General features: G+C 37.3%; 1 protein-coding gene across 1 annotated transcript in view; it reads left to right on the forward strand.

The window, feature by feature from the left end:
- Nucleotides 1-3,896: 3,896 nt before the first annotated feature.
- Nucleotides 3,897-21,235, forward strand: part of LOC135199545 (glutamate-gated chloride channel-like) — a 393,487-nt gene continuing 376,148 nt past the window's right edge. The window contains exon 1 of the mRNA XM_064227700.1: nt 3,897-4,059. The gene's annotated coding sequence lies outside the window, so the exon portion shown is untranslated. The remainder of the gene's footprint in view (nt 4,060-21,235) is intronic.

Consider the following 21,235-nt stretch of genomic DNA (forward strand, 5'->3'; position numbering starts at 1 on the left):
TTTCTTTTTTGAAACACAGGAGATACCACTGTATTTCCTGTCTCTCTTGCTTCCTTGTTTAGTCTACGAATAGTCATTTCTGACACTTTTGTTGCTTCAGATGTTCTCTGGATAGCCTTCGAAACATCAGTTGCAGGACCTTTATGATGTTTTTATAAAATGAAGTATTTCAGGAAATTATAGACTATTTCCTTGGCCTCAGGTGGTGGGTGAAAATGTTTACGGGAGTACTTGGGCTGAGCTGTCCATACTTATCACAGTGGGTGATCGAGTGCGAGTATCCTTTAATGATATTGACCGTGACCTTTTAAATCCTCTTAAAAATCGTAGGTCCCCTAGACTCAGATCTGGCATCGCTGGGGAAAAGTATGCCATATCTTCATTTTCATTAATGAAGCCGAGGTTTTAACGAAGAACATATGAAATAAGATATATTCAAAATATTTGATGCAAACAAAGAACCACATTTCAAGAAATGAAAACTATTTCAATAGACTCAATGAAGCTAATATGATTACCATAAGATGAAAATTTCACACAGCGATCTTAGAAAAGTAAACCCACTATAGGTGATGGTATGGCTATTGTTTCATTAGTCTTGCAAGAGTTACCAAATCCAGCCACAAAAATGTATTTGGGCTTTTTGGCTTCCATTTTACCGGCCATAAATATAGTAAATGTTGAATTTCTGGCAGAAACTTTTTAGAGTTCATAAACTTCGTAGCTCTGTCAATAGCAGTGTAAAGGATGTTCTTAATAATTTCCTGAAAAAAGCTTCTGTACAAGATAAAGATTCGGTGATAAAAGTTCACTCTCGACGTGGTTCGGAAGTCTCACGTATAGCCAGCCGTTGGTTCCGTTGCTGAATAACCACTGGTTCCATGCAACGTAGAAACACCAAACAAACAAACAAGATTAAGATCTAAGTAAAATATACACTAATGATCCATCAAACTATCTGAGTTAGAGTACATATATCGAGGTGCAAGAACTGAGAGCATTGACTTGGAATCTTACATTATCTCAAAGGGTGGTGACCTACACGAATTTCAGGTGAAAACCTTGAACTTTTATGTTACTTTGGTCAAACGATTCCCAAATATAATTAAGGAGAAGGATTGTGAAAAAGTAAATAAAGAATAGAGAGAGAGAGAGAGCTTACACTTTGAAATCCCATCTTCGAGGGAATCATGTTTGGAACCTGAAAAATTTTGGTAGTATGTGGTATCAACAGAGAAGCTTGGTGATGAATTAAGATTCCCACCTATATCAAATCTCACGATGAACTTGCTGTCCTTGCCTCATTCTTCAGCTGCAACAGAGAGAATGTCTTCTATATGGTGAGCAACATCAAAACAAAACATAGACCTTGAGGCTTCAGACACAAACATTAAATGGTCTCCTTCACAGCAAGGATCTGCTTTAAGATATAAATTGTAAAAATTGGCAACATTCTCCTGATTTAGTAAAGAAAGTGACATCTACGAAAACGTCTCGAGTCTACAGCTCAGAAACATCTGAAACAAGAGAAGAGGGGAAGCTGGGGTTGACGCAATTTGGTACTTTTCTGTGGTCCGATTTGGTATTATTGAAAAATGTTGAGTGACAACACTCAGACAGGTAAATTTGTCTTAAGTTTGGCAGAACGACTACAATTTTCGCATCAGTGTCTTAAGCTCTAATCAAATATAGGGAACTAAACTAAAAACATCAACAACCTAACATAGGCCTATCCCTCTTGAAAGAGTAATCAGCCTACATGGTATAAGGCCTATTACTAAAGTTTATATTGGGAAGGGAATCTAGTGCTTATTTTTTATCAGATTAGGTATTCTAGGCAATTCTACAGCATTTTTCTTCTAGGCTATGACATTTCTGTTGCAAATTTATGGTTACAGAAATGCTGTGGTACCAGTACTGACAGACAGCATATATAGACCCAATATACCGGTAGTATCTAAATGTTGGTTGCTGGGAGACGAAATTAATTAGAATTTTTTATACTTTGCGATTTAGGATAAGTAGGGTGAGATAAACGTTTCAATGCTGCTTTATGAATGGTAAGGGCAGTGTTCCCGTTTTGGGTTTTTCAATGACAAAAACACCCAGTCATGTCCTGGAGATTTTTATGCCTCTGAACCGATGTCCACGGATTTTATCTCGGAAATCTGGTCGCCTTACCGTCAGTGCACCTCACGGAATGCACTGTAGGCATTACTACTAGTTTTTTTTCTCAGTAATTAATATTTGCTGTTGTATATTGCAATGCCAGAGAAACCAATGAAGAGTGTACAATGAGACTGTCACCTGTTTGAGAATTGCTAAAGTGCCACCATCTAGTGTACGAGGATTCATTAAAACCGAAAAATAGGTTCTAGGATTAAAATTCCCTTTTCAAACGCTCGCATATTACTACCTGTTTAACATTAAAAAATAATATATCCAGATTTCGTCAAGAGGAAAATATGATATTTGCTTGGGAGCCTTTATAATATCTTAAAAACAGAGACGGGTTGAATTTAAAATTCTCACCGATATCTTGTTCTTTTAGGGTTTAGATTCGAGCATTTTTATGAATTTAGATATCTTAATGAAGATTGGTATATCTATTAGATTGAATTTGGTCATTTTAATTATAAATATAATTAAAAACGACCGAATTCAGTGTTATATCAACCTTGAATGAATAGATATAAATTATATATATAGACTGAGAGAGAGAGAGAGAGGTCTACCCCGGACCGGGGGCGAAAGAGCATTTGTTCTCGTAAGAGTAGGGGGGTGGGACAGGGGAAGAAGAAGAGGGTACTGGGGCCGGGGGGATAGAGGACCCAGTGTCAGTATCCAATGCTAAAAACAGTTTTGGGCCGAAGAGAAGAAGTGTGCCAGTACGTGCGTGTTGGCTGAATTCAACCAAGTGGTCCACCCTGACTCGAAAGTTTAGTTTAGTGGGCTTCTTCCTGCTGGTGCGGGGTAGTGAAATCTGCGGCGGGCAAAGGGCGGCGCCCCTAGGGTGTAGTAGACGAGAGGAAGCGGAGGTCCCCTTGGGGGACACATTCTTCCTTCTATTTCTTCTTCTTCTATGACCGGACGGGAGACGAATCCTCTTCTTCTTCTTCTTCCGTCGGTCACTATCAAGGGCCGCTCATGGTGTCATTATCATCGCGATGGCTTGAAAAGGTGCTCGTAACAGGTCGAATCTGACGACGGGGAGGAGGTCGTTGTCGACTCGGTAGTATCTGCTGCAGGAGGATAAAAAAAAAAAAATGAAGAAGAATATGGTGGAGGTGTGATGCCGATGAAGTAGTAGAACGAACTTCGAAAAAAAAAAAAAATCGAAACGAAATGTCTCGGAAAATGTCGAATGTCTATGGTGCGTCGAGGATGATGACAGTTCTCCTCACGAGGTTATGATGAGGATAATGATATGGTGATGATTATAATGATATGATGATTATGGTGATGAAGAAGGTGGCATTGTGCTTGCGCGCGGACGTAGTGAAATACAGGTGCGTTCTTCGCGTCTTTCGGAACCAGACTTAAAAAAAGAAAGTTAAGTTGGAAGGAAATGATTTTTGTTCGTTCGTCCATTTTTTTTTTAATGTGAATTCCCTTTGAAAAATTGAAAGAAAAAAAAGGACTGGATTTTAAGAAGATCCTCCATTTAAAATTTATATATATATATGAAAAATAAAAATCACTCTTTAAAAAGTGCCAAGAGAAAAATCCAGAAATCAAAGTGTTGAATCGAAGTGTTGTGCTGTAGTGTCGAGTGAGAGAGAGAGAGAGAGATGAGAAGAGCGGATCGATTCGGAGAGAGAGCTGGAGAGGACGAGAGAGAGAGAGAGAGAGAGAGAGAGAGAGGAAAAAGAGAGAGAAGAGAGAGAGAGGAGAGAGAGAGAGAGAGAGAGAAAGAGGGAGGGAAGAGAGAGAGAGAGAGAGTTAGAAGGATCCACCAGTCTGTTTACCGAAATAGATGCAGTGAAATAATCAGGATAGGTGAGACATGGTGATTGTCTCCGCCAACGCTTCGCTTTTCCTCGGCCAGCGCTGCAACAGGTAAGTGGAGTGTAATGCCGTAAAAAAAAAAAAAAAAAAAAAAAAAAAAGGCCCCAATTTTGACCCGTCACTGTTACTTTTCCACAATCATATCTCGGAAGTCATTTCCATGTTCTGTGTATATCGCAAAGTCATTTTCATGCTCCATTTCCACCATTAAATTGCGAAAAAGTTAAAAAGAAATCTTCGTCATTCTCCGAAGATTAATGGCCGTCTCACAGCCTTTGAACATTTCGGAATGTCACCGTTTTTAAAATATTATTTTTAGCCTTTCCGACATATTATGGACATCTTTATATTAAAACAAAAACAACCGTTTGAAAATCTCCACGTTTTGACCCTTTACTCTATGCTATGGCCATTTTTATATCGAATAAATTAGAAAAAAGATACGTTACTTAAGGCGATTAGTAGGCCTAGTCCCAAACGCCTTCTTGGTTAACGTAATTGGATGTTTAAAATCTCGCCATGTTTTGACCAATGCAAGTTAAGGGTGTTATAAGTTGTTGCCATATAATATATTGCAGACCTTTCCCTTCCGTTTTGGAATTTGTGGCCCGGGCTGCAGGGGTTTGGCGGGGGAGGGAGGGGACGAGGTAGAGGGGGGAGGGCTTCAGCATGTTTTTGGGACTCTTTGGCGTTCTGGGAACTTGCCTATTTGCGTGATGAAAATGAACGCTCTCTCTCTCTCTCTCTCTCTCTCTCTCTCTCTTCTCTCTCTCTCTCTCTCCTTAAGTATATTTCTTTTCGAATATCCGCAGATGTTTACGACTTTTAATGGTAACTTATTATATTGAATAGCCTGCATACGTAACCAGGATTTCAGCCAAGGAGGACATTTGAAGAAATGTATTTTCGTACAGTTTTTGCTAATTCTGCACTTCATAGATAGCTTATAATTACAGGACTATGGGAGGGAGTGGGCGGGGGAAGCCAAAATCTTGGAGATTCCCCCCTCCCACAACCCCCACCCACTCCACCCACTGTCCTGTCCCATCCAAGACGCTTCAGTGCTCCGAGGGGGATAACTTCTAGTCCCATAAAGTTACGGTTGAGGACCAAATCTGCTTTTGGCGGGAGTTGGTTTGTAGACGATGTCCTCAGCAAATAGTAATAATGATTGAAGGAGTATTAAACGAAACGAGAGACCTGGCAGACAGTTAAAGGCGATGAAGGGGAAAGACCTCCCTGCCTGGCGTCACAAGAACTTGCGGTCAGGGACGCCAGAGGACCAGTATAATGAAAATTTTGATGAGATTTATGCAGCATCTTAATTAAATCGGTATTTATGTTACTGTTAACCTGAACTGGTAGGTACCAATTAACAAGGGCTCTCTCTCTCTCTCTCTCTGATCTGCAAAGGTTAGTTTTTAACCGAATTTGTCCATGGTTCATCAAGAGTCGTCTCATCTCCGTAATGACCTATTTCATCTTGTTTTTTTTTATTCTCTCTCTCTCTCTCTCTCTCTCTCTCTCTCTCTACCTTCGCATTTCCGACATTGCTTAGAGCTGTAATACTTTTTTCTGTATCTCTTTTTAGGCTCGTCAGGTATACATGGCCATTCACCAAGGAGAAAAACAATTAAGAAAAAGATAAGAAAATCTTAGACCTAGTTCTTAAGACTAGGGAACTGCAACTTAGAGGGCCGTTTTACTATATCGCTATTGTACAGTAAGTTCCAGAAGTGAAGCGACAAATTTCAGAATTGATCGTATTTCTTTAGAAACTCGTGGGGTTGCCAGTTAGTATATTTCACTCCAATTATTGTCATCCTCTTTATCTAACAATACGTATCAGTGATTAACTGTAGAAGCACAGAAAGTATATCCCCAGTGAATGATCAATGTTTGTTCAATAATTTTTTTATTAAAAAAAAAAAATACGAATTTCCCCATAGAAACATCTGTGGCTCTCAATGTGTGATATCAAGTGTTCACCAATGAGTGGCAGCAGGAACCGAGTGCATAAGCATTGGCCTAATATGATTTGCAAATTAACTTTCTACTTTTATGGTGTTATATCGGAAGTTATTATGATTTCTTTTGATAAAGCACAAAGAAGTTTAGTATCTGATTAAATGATATATAAATAAGACACAAGTTGGTGTAAAAAAAAAAGAAATCCAAGTTATATGCGCGTTTAGCATTGGCTACATGGTTAGGCCTATTCAAGAATTAAGGAAATATATTTTCCAGTTTGTTAGTTAATAATTTCATCTAATTCCTCAATTGTGCAAATCTTTGCTTGTGGAATTGCGTTCAGGGTCGCATCAAACAATTATTTTCGTAGGTTTCCACCCTTTTTTTTCAGTGCATAAGTGAGACTATTTTTGTCCATGCGATCCGGTGTGTGAATATGCTTGGCGAGCATTATTTTAATTCGAGTATCTCCTGTTATGCTCTCTCTCTCTCTCTCTCTCTCTCAGGACCTTTTTATCTAGTCAGGAATAACCAAGAATCGAGCACTAGGCTTATTGGTCATGCTCGGGTGCTTCTATATATATATATATATATATATATATATATATATATATATATATATATATATATATATATATATATGTGTGTGTGTGTGTGTGTGTGTGTATATATATATATATATATATATACGCAAAAAATCATAAATTTATGTTATACAATAATGTTTGACTGGATCGAACTGATTACTGGTTGCCCGTGGAAATATGAATTTGGGTGATATCACTCCCTTATGATACGCCCACTTACGCACATCCAGTCTTAAATTTCATGGTTGGAATGATAAGAAGATTTGAGGTAAAAGGTTGAAGTGAAAAAGGTGGAGTTAGGTTTGAGGGTATAGGTAGAGGTAGAGGGTGAGGCGGGGTTGTTGGGGTCTATTGTCTCCCAACTTAACCAGGTGGTGAATTTAGGATGTTCTGGTTGCTTGCGACCGTCTTTCTTATTTTTTATTTAGCGAGTCTGTTTCCTTGGTGGAAGGACAGGTCCTGGTGTCGGTCCTAATGGTTCTACTTTTCCTTAAATAACAGACAGCGGCCCTGCACTGTAAGCATTGCTATGCCCGGAACTAGGCCTAGTCACCTGAAGGTAGCAGCAGCAGTTAGAGCCTTTCTCGAAGATGGTATTTTACGCTCGGACCTATACTCTGTTTTTTTTCATCTGTCCATCCGCCTGTGGTGTTTTTGTATGGTAACACTGCGGCCCGGCCTTTAGATAGTTACATTGAGCTTGCATTCAACGATTATAATAATAGCCTATTTCGAATATTAACAGTGTAATTCGCATACAGTAAAATATTAAAACACTTTTCAGTTGCAAATGTACACCCAGATATCCTTTTATTTACCTAAAACTTACACATAGCGTAACTATCTAAAGCCCGGGACGCAGTGTTACCATACAAAAATACCACAGGCGGATGGACAGATGAAAAAAAACAGAGTACAGATGATAAAATCAGACCTACCAACCACACCCAACTTCTCTGTTGAATCTAGGTGCATTCATGGTTGATTATGTTTAATGTCGCAGAGATTTTCCTTTTACATTCTATTGATACTTGCATGGTTTTATGCATCTTCGCTAAAATAATTGATAATAACTATGATATTAAATGTTTTTTCCACATTCATAGAAATATACATTGGTAACGTTGGTAATCCTGTGTTGAACGAGAATTTCAAATTGTTTCGTTTCTATAGTTTGAAGTAATTACTTTACTTTAAAGTAATAATAACTTTTACAGTATTTTTTTCTTATGATTGTTATAAATATCATAGATTTGATATTTGTGCATCATATGTTAGCTTTATTTTGCTTGATAGAGCTTTCACTGTAGAAAAAAATTAATTTTTCAGCTAAGAGTTGTAGTTGCCAGTTAGTGAATTTCGAACGAAATCCTCTGAAAATTGTCGCTTCAGTTTTGGAACTTACTGTACCTAACTTCTACGTGTATACTTTCTGAGGTTCTCAACGAAGGGAATCTCTCTCTCTCTCTCTCTGTGAACTAAAGTGAGAGAGAGAGAGAGAGAGAGTGTTCATCCCGGTGGGTTGTGGTTCCTCATCGAGGGCAACTTTTTTCCAGGACGACTGTTGATTTCTCTCTCTCTCTCTCTCTCTCTCTCTCTCTCTCTCTCTCTCTCTCTTTACTGCTCAGGTTAACAGAGTTGACAAATTATCATGCACACATCACAAACAGGTTGAACACAAGGCTAAAGTCTTCCTACTAGGCCTAGCCGGACAATGCTTCTTCGTATGATTTTGCAGCGTTTGTTGAAGATTTGTCCTCCACTTACATCGGTGATTTGTTTTCAACTTGTTTGTGATATGTATGTGACAAATTGCAGATATGTGTTTTTTTTTTGTAAGCTTTATTGTAGAGTGCAAAATGCTCTTTAGTTATAGATACGCATTTGAGACACTCGACAATCCATAGCTTTTGTCACACCAAACCAAGAGAGAGAGAGAGAGAGAGAGAGAGAGAGAGGATTCTCTTCGAGAGAGAGAGAGAGAGAGAGCTCACTGTATATAATTATGTCCCTTTCGTACTGAGGAATTTTCCAATTATTTCCTCAGCTGGCTTAGATTTAGAGCGTGACGAAGACCAGGCCTCTGTAACGGCACCTCGCTTGCTGTCATTGCTGACCAGATTTCGACTCTCTCTCTCTCTACAAATTTATACAAACAAAAGTAGACTGGACGAAAATGAATGGAATTTCAAACTTGTGCCACGATCAATTTTAGTACAAGAGTTTAACTTCTCTCTCTCTCTCTCTCTCTTCTTGTCTGATGCGTACAAGATTAAATGATATATAAAAAGACATTGTGTATCTCATACCATGGTTAATCTTCAAACACAAGTTTCATTTTCTCTCTCTCTCTCTCTCTCTCTCAGTGGGGTACATTGGCATCAGCTGAAGTTTTGAATTGCTTCCAAGGTTACCTGAGTGGTCGTGACTCTCTCTCTCTCTCTCTCTCTCTCTCCAATTTTCAATGTGTCAAATATATTCTATATTATTTCTATTATTATTTATTATGTATTTGTTCTTCTATTACGTTTTTGTGCAAATATCTAATCAGATTTTTATTTGGAATGAAATGAAAAATATATTTGAATATGATAGCGATATATATAGTATATATGTATATATATATATATATATATATATAGATTTATATATATATATATATATATATATTATATATATATATATATATAGATTTATATATATATATATATATATATGTATGTATATATATGTATATGCATAATATATATATATATATATATATATATATATATATAATACACACATATAGAAGTCTAGGCGGGAAAGCATCACGAATTTAGAAATAATTGCCCTGAACTGTTTCCTCTAGCGGTGCGTGGGCTCACCACCAGTGACGGCTGTCAAGTGATATAGTAATAATGATGGTGATGATGATGATATGAAAGAACTGAAGAGGGTCTGGAGACGATTTACGCCGAAATATATGACGAGGAAATGAACGAGAGGAACCAGAGACGGGAGAGAGGAATATTGGAATGAGTTGTAGGTACTGGGCTGTGAGGGGTGGGGCGGGTAGGGGGTATAGGTTGGGTTTGGGGAAGGAGACCCCTACTTCTGGAAGTCATAATTTAGCGCTATATATTATATAATTATATAATATATAATTAGATATATATATATATATATATAATATACTATATTAATATAATATAATATAATATAGACCTTTCTCCAATGATCCTCATGATTTCACCCAACTCTCTCCTGGCGCCCATGTCGGGGGCGTGGGTAGGGGTGGCGTGGGGGGAGGGGAGGGGGGTGGGTTTGGGTATATATTTCTGACAGCTGTGACATGTAGAGATATCAAACGTATGGTGGGCTGTTGGGGGTTGGGGAGGGGTAAGGGGCGTGAGACGGGAAGCCCCCAGAGATTCAATCTTCAACTTTATGGTAATTAAGAGCTACGGTCGAAGATAAAGGCAGAGAGAGAGAGAGAGAGAGCTTTTCCATCCACTCCACTGGTTGGATTTGACGAATTAGGAGAGGGCCTACGTTTGGAACGGGCGTGTCACGAGAAATGAATACATTGGATTGAAATGTTATTTTTAAATTGATCATATACTCTCTCTCAGTTTACGAAAGCTATTTGGTTGTCTCTTATTTGTGTTTTGCTCATGTTTCAAGATTTTGTATTTAATTTATTCATTTATTTTTTTAAATTTGTGGAACCTTTAACAAGACGTATAATATCAAGCAACGGATATTTTGAGAATTTTTGTTGTGATCTTGTAAATAAAATAAAACTATCGAGATGGTTATTTGTCTGTCCGTCCGCACTTTTTCTGTCCACCCTCAGGTCTTAAAAACTCTTGAGACTATGGAGGGCTGCAAATTGGTATGTTGATCGCCCACCCTCCAATCATCAAACATACCAAATTGCAGCCCTCTAGCCTCAGTAGTTTTCATATTTATTTAACGTTAGCGTTAGCCATGACCGATTCTGGGCTAGAAAAGGGTACCAAGTTTTTCTTCTTAGCGTTTTTACTCTCAATTTTCCTTTCAGCACTAAATGACCTTGCAGGTCCCAGCACTTTGCCTCAATTGTATATTTTTTTCTATTCCTCAGGTTAGTGTGTTGGGCAGATGTGAAAAATATTATTTTTTTTTATTTATTTATTTATTTTTTTGCTCTATCACAGTCCTCCAATTCGACTGGGTGGTATCTATTTATAGTGAGGGGTTCCGGGTTGCATCCTGCCTCCTTAGGAGTCCATCACTTTTCTTACTATGTGTGCCGTTTCTAAGATCACACTCTTCCGCATGAGTCCTGGAGCTACTTCAGCCTCTAGTTTTTCTAGATTCCTTTTCAGGGATCTTGGGATCGTGCCTAGTGCTCCTATGATTATAGGTACAATTTCCACTGGCATATCCCATATCCTTCTTATTTTTTTCCAGATCTTGATACTTATCCATTTTTCCCTTTCTTTCTCTTCAACTCTGGTGTCCCACGGTATTGCGACATCAATGAGTGATACTTTCTTCTTCATTTTGTCAACCAACGTCACGTCTGGTCTATTTGCACGTATCACCCTATCTGTTCTGATACCATAGTCCCAGAGGATCTTTGCCTGATCGTTTTTTATCACTCATTTAGGTTGGTGCTCGTACCGCTTATTACTGTAAGGTAGCTGGTGTTTTTGCACAGGCTCTTGTGGAGGGCTTTTGCCACTGAATCATGCCTCTTTTTGTACTGGTTCTGTGCAAGTGACGGACATTCACTTGCTATGTGGTTTAAGGTCTCATTTTTCGTATTGCACTTCCTACATGTGGGAGAGATGTTATTTCCATCTATCGTTTTTTGAACATATCTGGTTCTTAGGGCCTGGTCTTGTGCCGCTGTTATCATTCCTTCAGTTTCCTTCTTTAGCTCTCCCCTCTGTAGCCATTGCCACATGTCATCGCTGGCTAATTCTTTAGTCTGTCTCATGTATTGTCTGTGTATTGATTTGTCTATGTTGCGGAGTTCTGCCTTCGTCCATTCCATTACTCCTGCGCTGTATCTGATTACTGGCACTGCCCATGTGTTTATGACTTTTATCATATTTCCGGCGTTGAGTTTTGACTTGAGTATCGCCTTGAGTCTCTGCATATATTCTTTCCTGATCGTGTCCTTCATCCATTTGTGTTTTATATCCCACCTTTCATCATTTCCAGGTATTTGTATCCCGTCTCATCTATGTGTTTGATGTTGCTCCTATCTGGTAGCTTTATCCCTTCAGTCCTTGTAACTTTGCCCTTATTATTATTATTATTATTATTATTATTATTATTATTATATTATTATTTATAAAAGTGATTGCTGCCGCAGCTGAGGCAGCAAACACTTTTAATAAAACATGTTTAAAATAGGGTTTACTTCCAGCATATTATTATTATTATTATTATTATATACTGTCCCTTTGCCTAAACGTTTTCGAAAACTATAACTGGCTATGAAAGTAATCTCATTGTAATATACGTATATATGATTATATATATATATAGATATATATATATATTATATAATATATAATAATATAATAATATTATATATATAATTGTTTAACACAAAGGAATTAAATTTGATTTAATTCCTGCTGCTGTGTTTTATTTGATCTTAAACAGGGCATGTGATAAACTACATTCGCGGCATTGGGGTATTTACAGGGATTTCGTCACTATTTCATTTTGGGAGGACCTCCCATTGGTCCTCGTTTGGCTCCACATGTAGACCCCCCAACCCCAAACCCACAACTACCTCCTATATTTGTCCGCTATAATCTACTACAGTTCTCTTAAGTACCATTTTGTGTTTCGTCAGTGTTGTTGTAGAGATATATAAAAACTAATGTAATATTATTTTGTACTTTTTTATTTATTTATTTTGTGTCAACATTTAGTTATCTGCAAGTTCCGTGGCTACGTTTCCTCGCACGTAAACAAGCAATATTTTTCCGCCACGGAACGTTTCTGAATTTAAATGTGATGACAGTTGATAAAACGTCTGGAATAACTACGAGAATTTACGAGACGTCGGTAGTAGTAGAAGTAATTAGTAGTAGTAATTTTAAGGACCCAGCCTTTGAAACGGCTCCTCAAGAGACCCGTCTTTTTGTTATAGAAGAATAGTAGTAGTTGTCCTTGAAACGGCTCCGATATCACGTAGAATTTAAGCGTTCGTACGTATGTACGTACCTATATCCACTCTTCTGAGGCACTTGCGAAAAAGTTTGAGATGAGTTCGCCCATGCCAAGAGATCACAGACGGACGAAGAAGAAGAAGAGAGAGAGAGAGAGAGAGAAAGAGAGAGGCGGGAATCAGTAGGGATGGTGGGCGTTGGGTGTCGTGAGAGATTATTGTGACGTGAATATCACACATATCTTAGCTGTCACGAGATGCAATGATGGAGACGACGGGGAACTCACCATTTCTTCCTTTTGTCTGTTATCTTATTTCGAAAAGTTTCGTATCCATGACATTCTTGGGGGGGAGGGGGAGGGGACATGGGTTGGGGGATTTTGAGTTTGACAACCGTTTAGTGTATATCTCAGCCACAGGGGTGCCAACTCCCGCAGGGAATTCAGCTTAAAAGTACCTGAATTTAAGGAGAATAAACTTTAAAAAAAATGATATGGAAATAAATTTTTGCGCCTGAACGACGCAATGTCAAGAAGCCGCGACACTGGCCAAAAGTCAGTAGTACCAACCCATTGTGTGAGCATTCCCCCCCCCCCCCTCAGCTCTCCCCCAGGGGCGCCAACATCGCCGCCGTTGGGGTCGTATTAGACCCATGATCTAGCCCTTGCCAATGATTGCACCGAAGCAACTGTGTAGTACCTTCGTCAGCCACTACGGCAGTAGTTGTCCCGCGTACCGCGAAGATCTACGCTGAAGCATGTTGGATGTACCTTGCTGGATGAGAGAGAGAGATGAGAGAGAGAGAGAGAGAGAGATAGAGATCGTAGTTTGCTAAGAGTCCGTGCTGGCTATAAGGAACAGCTTAGTCTGACAGCACGAAAATGCCGAGAATTCTGTCTCACTGTATAAACTTGGCTTCCTTTTTGTTTTAAGATATCAAAGTAGAAGACTGATCGCGTGGTATCTACTACATTTTCCAAGTTGGCTTAATTGCATCGTGAGCATATTTGGTTTATAAGGAAAATGATGTTTAACTTCTTATTATTCAAAGTAGTTATCAGTTATTTTAAAACAACGTTTATCAAATTATTCAAAGAAGAATGACAGTTATTTGAAAAAAAGTTAAAATAACAAATAAATGAAAGACCTCTGGAGCTGAGAAATTACACAGCTTGGCACATTTGCTTAATGTTGGTGCTGCTGCTGTTAAGGGAATCTGGTTCGGCAGCGAAAGGCGACCAGGGGTCGAATTGTGAATGTGAAATCTCTTAGAGTACAACTGAAAACATTGGATTGCAAGAGATCATCCGTCGACGGTCCAAGTCATAACTTCTTTGCAGTTTTTGTCTTTTACGTTTTAATTTCTTTTCACATAAAGATATATATATATATATATATATATATATATATATATATATATATATATATATACATATTGTAACATAAAAAAAAAAAATCTCTCTCTATGGTAAGGATTTACGAGGAGAACTATATCAGGAAACAGTGACAACTCACTATAAAAACTTAAAATGTACTTTAATAACAACTAGTAAGGAAATTAAAAGTCACAAACAGAACATTAAACAAATTACGGACGCTTTACACAAAAGCAAAGACTCGCTACACAGCACTTCATCAAGACTACTAATCACTGCATTTTACAGTATAATACCCAAGTCACAAAGCTTTACATCAACACAACATATAATTCACTGTAACATCAAAAAGTTAGTGGCAACCAACGTTACATCACACAAGAAAACGTCCAAATGGATAAACAGTACATTACCATATATTCCTCAAAACTTGATACACTATTATAATCACTTGTTTGTTTCAGCTCCAACGAAATCGTCGTTTTGGGCCTTTATATACCAGACTCACGCTAGACATCCATGGACCAAATATCATTGTTTCGGTACATTATCCTTGGCGACTACCGCCTACGCCAAGCGCTACTGCCATCTGTTGTCTAGTGTACACACTTTTTTTCTATGCAAATATAAATTTTCAACCTTTTCTGCAATTTTACATTCAATAAATCAATATTCCTTTACATTCCCCCCTTTTAACTCAGCGGCTCTCTCCTCAGTCCATTCTGAATTTTCACTCTTACAGTCTTAAACATTAGCTAATTCCATTTAGCAACTGTCGGAGACTGCCACGTCGTTGGTAACAAGCACTTTCCTTTAAATAATCAACAGATCTAGAGAGAGAATCTGCAATGACATTTTCTTTGCCTGCTATATGGTGAATATTTAGTTTGAATGGTTGCAAAAATAAAGACCATCTTAAAATTTTCTTATTGTTGTGCTTACATTTATTAATAAAGGTTAAAGGGTTATTATCAGTATATACGTCTATTTCAAAGTTACTGTTAAACAAGTATATCTCAAAGTGCATTAAACTCAAAATTAAACTTAAAGCTTCTTTTTCAACAGTACTGTAATTTAACTGGTGGCAATTATATTTCTTTGAAAAGTAAGATACAGGGTGTAAAACACCATTATGTTCCTGTAATAATACACTGCCAGCTCCTACTTCACTGGAGTCTACCTGTAACTTGAATGGTAGATTAAAGTCTGGGGATTTCAGTACTGGCTTAGACATTAACATGAGCTTAAGTTTATTAAAGGCATCGTCCCATTCCTTTGACCACACAAACTTCACATCCTTTTTCAGCAACTCTGTTAATGGGTAGGCTACATCTGAAAAGTTCTTACAAAATTTCCTGTAATACCCCACTGTTCCCAAAATTTCATCACTCCACGTTTAGATGAGGGAGGGTCAATTCTTTATGACCTCAATATGACAATCAACAGGTTTCACTTGGCCACTTCCTATTTCATGTCCTAAATATTGAACAGTAGTTTTTCCAAATTCACATTTGGCAAGGTTTATCGTAACATTAAATTCTAATAACCTCTTAAAAACATCATATACTTTTTAATGTGATCTTCCCAGGTTTCTCCAACAATAATAATGTCATCTAAATAAACAAATACACCTTCGAAATCCTTCAAGATATAATTCATCTGACGTTGAAATGTCAGAGGTGCATTACATAAACCAAATGGCATTACCTTATAATTATAAAGTCCATGGGGTGTAACAAATGCAGCAATATCCCTGCTGTTTTTGTCTAACTCAATTTGATAGTATCCTTTCAATAAATCAATTTTACTTAAAAAAGGAAAACTTTGCTACATTATCAATTATATCTTCTACTCTGGGCATAGGATATGAATCTTTTATAGTTACATTATTTACCTTTCGATAGTCTGTACACATTCTTGCACTTCCGTCAGGTTTGTCGACTAGAATGCATGGGCTAGCCCATTCACTATGGCTTTCCTCTGCTAGTCCGTGTTTCAGTAAATAAGCAACTTTGGTCTTTAACTGTTGTTGTTGCCTCGGCGACATTCTGTATGGACGCTGACTTATTGGAGTCTCTTCTCTCAACCTGATTTTATGTTGTACTCCTTTTATCCTTTTAGGATGGTCTGAAAATAGATCTGAAAAGTTTTGAATTAGCACTTTAAAATCATGCTGCTGTTCATCAGATAAAAAATGAATACATAACTTCCTAAATTTTTCATCATCACTCAAATAATCTGTATTTTTTTAATCTAATTTCAATTTCTTCTTCAACGTCTTTTTCATCATCCTCTTTTTTCAATTGACAACACTCCACTGGATTCGTTATACTTCTTTAACTTGTTAATATGGAAAGTTTTAACTTTCCTCCGTCCTGTAGGAAACTGAATTCGATAATTAACATCACTTACTTTTTCCTTCGCCGTGCAAGGTCCTATATACTTCTGGTTAAAAACTTTACCAGCTGTAGGGAGATACACTAGAACCTTATCTCCTATGTCGAGTTCACGTTTTGCAGCCTTTTTGTCGTAATTTCTTTTCATCTCTTCTTGTACTACTTTAAGAATTCTCATGTGCTACTTTCCATATTTTCTTTATTTTTTCCCTTCATTTCTTGTAACGTGCTAGAATCCTTCTCATCTGAAATCAACTGATTCTTTATCACCTCCATGGGTGACCTTACCTGATGGACATATACTAACTGAAAAGGAGAATAACCCCAACGATGAATGTACGCTATCACGAACGGCAAATAGCAACATTGGTATGTAGACATCCCATTCCTTTTCATTTTCACAACAGTACGTGCGAAGCATGGTTTTGAAGGTTCGATGAAATCGTTCGACCACTCCTTGGCTCTGTGGGTGATAAGGAGACGATAAACAATGCTTAATATTCTGACAGGCTAAAAATGAGGTAAACTTTCTAGACGTAAAGTTGGCTTCCTTGGTCGGTTTGAACTTCTTTTGGCAAACCTACCAGCGAGAAGAACTTGTTAAGCGCTTCAATTATCTTATCAGCACTCACTGTTCTTAAAGGAATAGCCTCTGGAAATCTGGTAGCACTACACATAATTGTCAGCAAATACTCGTTACCTTTGCTAGACCTAGGCAGAGGTCCTACACAATCCAAAACCAGTTTCTCAAAGGGTTCTCCTGGAACTTCAATGGGTTGCAATGGCATCACCTTAGGGTCATGTTGAGCTTTACCTACTTTTTGACATAAATCACAATTTTTACAATATTCACTACAATCTTTCCGCATCTTAGGCCAAAAAAAATACCTTAATAATTTCTCATAAGTTTTGTTTATACCTAAATGACCAGAATAACTACAGTCATGAGCAATACCTAGAACAAAATTCCTATAACTACTTGGAATGACCACTTGTTCTACAACATCATTAACATTTCTACTCTTGAACTTCCTCATTAGGATTCCATCCTTTAAAAAGTAACACTTGCCTTCCTTCTCGATATCATTTATATCAACAAGGGCATTATCTCTTATTACCTTCAAATTATCATCTTCAATTTGAGATTTAACAAATTCTTCCTTATTAACTTTCAGCATTCGCAAAGGAGTACTGACTTTACTTACTTGTAGTGTTTCCGGACTATCTTTAAACAAGTTTTGTAAATCCAAACCGTCGTCATCATTTACCTTTCCTTCGGCACTCTTACTTCTTGTAGTAACTGCACAAGCAGGAAATAAGTTTGGAAATGTACATTTAAAAAACAACTCTGTAATAAATGAAGAATTAAAGGGTTTTTCTGTCAAAATTGGATTACTGCTACCAAAAACTTTGTCTCCACATACATCATTTCCAAGAATTAACTCTACTCCTGACACTGGGATTTCTCTCACCAAAGCAATTTTAACATATCCCGAAATTAATGGAGTTTCTAACCTTACTTCTACTAATGGAGCTGAAAACTCAGGTCCAAACCCACGCAGAAGTACATACTCTCCAGTATCCTTCCACTGGTCATACATATTTTTTATCATTACAGACTGTACCGCTCCGGTATCTCTTAACCACCTTACTTTCCTTTTTCAACACAAGGGAGGTGTAACCAACCATCTCCCATAAAAGGGTCATACAATTCAGTACCTTTGGATGTGGACTTCTCTTCAGGTAATCTCACTCCATTTCCTTTTACAATATTCTCAATACAACCAACATTACTAACATTTTGAACATCATTGTTACCCTATTTTGTAACCTATATTCTCATCAACATCACATATATTATTACTGTCGATGCTATCGTTACAATACCTCTTACCTGGCCTAAGGGGAGAAGCAAACAAACAAGGATCTCTGTCACCACATGCTTGTGGTTGATTCAACAATGCAATGGTATTTTCAGGTTTATGATCATCCTTAAAATGTACAGGTTTATCTTTAACTTTATTTACCACTTGAATTGGACGGTTTATTGTGCGATGTGGACAACTCCTACTGATGTGTCCTGGTTTGCCACAACTGAAACACAAAATCTCTAAAATTTTCGCCTATATTTTGGTAACTAGGTGTAAACTGATCATTTACACTGGATCCTGCTTTTCCAGCACTAACACTAGGACCAGAACTATATTGACTTGCCCCTCTACTACCTCTATTAAAGGATTTATTATAGACTCCACGAGATGATACCTGTGAACTCGTAGTCTTACCTTGTGCCTTGTAATTTTGCTGCTCTTCCCAAACTCTGCTCCTTCCAATTTTAGGAGTGACGTCAGTATAATATAGCTTATGGGTCAATGCATAATTATCAGACAATCTAGTGGCTTCATCCACATTATCTACATCACGTTCATCCAAATATGTTTTAATAAGTGGATTAATACCATCCTTGAACTGCTCAAGCAAGACAAGTTCCTGAAGTTTACCGAAATCACCATTAACTTCTCGGGCATTCATCCACCTATCATACCACAGGCGTTGTTCCCGTGCATACTCCATATGAGTGCGACTGTCTTTTTATCCAGCTTCTGAACTTCTCTCTATACCTCTCTGGCACCCATTCATAAGCTTTCAAAACTTCAGATTTAACTCTCTCATAATCCTTAGAATCATCTAAAGATAAGGCAGCAAATACTTCCCTAGCCTTTCCTCGAAAGGAGGTTTGAACCAACGTGCTCCATGACGTTCTCGGCCATTCACGCTGTTCTGCTACTTTCTCAAATTGTAAAAAAAATGCATCTACTTCATTTTCAACAAAAATTGGTACACTTTTTACCGCATTGTCTACTCTTAAGAGATTTTGGTATTTCTCTGGACTTTTCTTCTACTTCAATTTTCTTCATCTCTAGCTCTATCCTCTTTTGCTCAACTTCAGCTTCTACCTTCTTTAGTTCAACAGCTTTCTCACTCTCCTTTTCAGCTCTCTCATTCTCTAATCTAACTATTTGCAAATGAATCTGCATCTGCTCAACACTCATCCCTTCATAAAAAAGTTTGGACTTTTTTGGTTTAACCTTGCGTGACTTGGTTTTTTTACGTACGGCTTTGGCACCTTCCTCTTCACTTGCACTACCCTCTGTATTATTTTCACTAGCGCTTTGCTGGCTATCAGTTTCTTCCTCTTCCCAACTCATTAGTAACAACCCTTCCTTATCAGACAAAATGCCTAAAGTCATTAGCGCCTCACTTACTTTATTTGAGATTTCTTGCTTCCTTGCAGATTCTGATACTTCTACATTATAGTACCTAGCTAGAACAATCCAGTCTATTTTAGTTATACCTTCTAACTTTTCACCACTAGGATACGTTATGAAATCTTTCAAATCAAACATCTTTAATAACCTGCTCAAAATAACACAGCAAGACAAATATAGCACTAACACTATCACAACTCTCCCCCCTCTCTAAAGTACATGGAAGTACTGAAAAGCAATTAACAGTAGGGATACGTCAAGTTATGGTCGAATACGCTCGACATGAATAAAGCAACAATTAATAAGGATACGTTCGGGTTTCGTTCGATAGAATGAGTAAACACTGAGTATGGATATGTTCGAGTTTCGTTCGATAGAATGAGCAAAAACTGAGTAGGGATACGTTCGGGTTTCGTTCGACAGGCCCCCATGTAACAAAAAAAAAAAAATCTCTCTCTATGGTAAGGATTTACGAGGAGAATATATCAGGAAACAGTGACAACTCACTATAACTTAAAATGTACTTTAATAACAACTAGTAAGGAAATCAAAGTCACAAACAGAACATTAAACAAATTACGGACGCTTTACACAAAAGCAAAGACTCGCTACACAGCACTTCATCAAGACTACTAATCACTAATCACTGCATTTTACAGTATAATACCCAAGTCACAAAGTTTTACATCAACACAACATATAATTCACTGTAACATCAAAAAGTTAGTGGCAACCAACGTTACATCACACAAGAAAAACGTCCAAATGGATAAACAGTACATTACCATATATTCCTCAAAACTTGATACACTATTATAATCACTTGTTTGTTTCAGCTCCAACGAAAATCGTCGTTTTGGGGCTTTTATATACCAGACTCACGCTAGACATCCATGGACCAAATATCATTGTTTCAGGTACATTATCCTTGGCGACTACCGCCTACGCCAAGCGCTACTGCCATCTGTTGTCTAGTGTACACACTTTTTTCTATGCAAATATCAATTTTCAACCTTTTCTGCAATTTTACATTCAATAAATCAATATTCCTTTACAATATATATATATATATAATAATATATATATAATATATATTATAATATATTATATATATATATATAATATGTATATATAGTTTGGCATTTGTGGAGTTTCGTGTATATGTTTCTTTTGGTTTCTTAAGTAAACCTGATTCGGTTTTGTTTTTTGATTATGTAGTATATATATATATATATATATATATATATATATATATATATATATATATATATATATATATATATACTGGTAATTGTTGATCAGCTGTGTGACGTCCTTTGTAAGTGGTGTTCATAACGTTCGATGTTGAAAGCGATTTTGTAATTTACAGTTTTATGCTACGAATACCTGTCATGATTCCAGTCTTCACATTTTATCATTATGTTTTGAGACGTTGTATATCTGTCTCATTTTGAAGAACGGCTGTTTC

This window comes from Macrobrachium nipponense, chromosome 25 (genome assembly GCF_015104395.2).
Source record: "Macrobrachium nipponense isolate FS-2020 chromosome 25, ASM1510439v2, whole genome shotgun sequence".
Lineage (NCBI taxonomy): Eukaryota > Metazoa > Arthropoda > Malacostraca > Decapoda > Palaemonidae > Macrobrachium > Macrobrachium nipponense.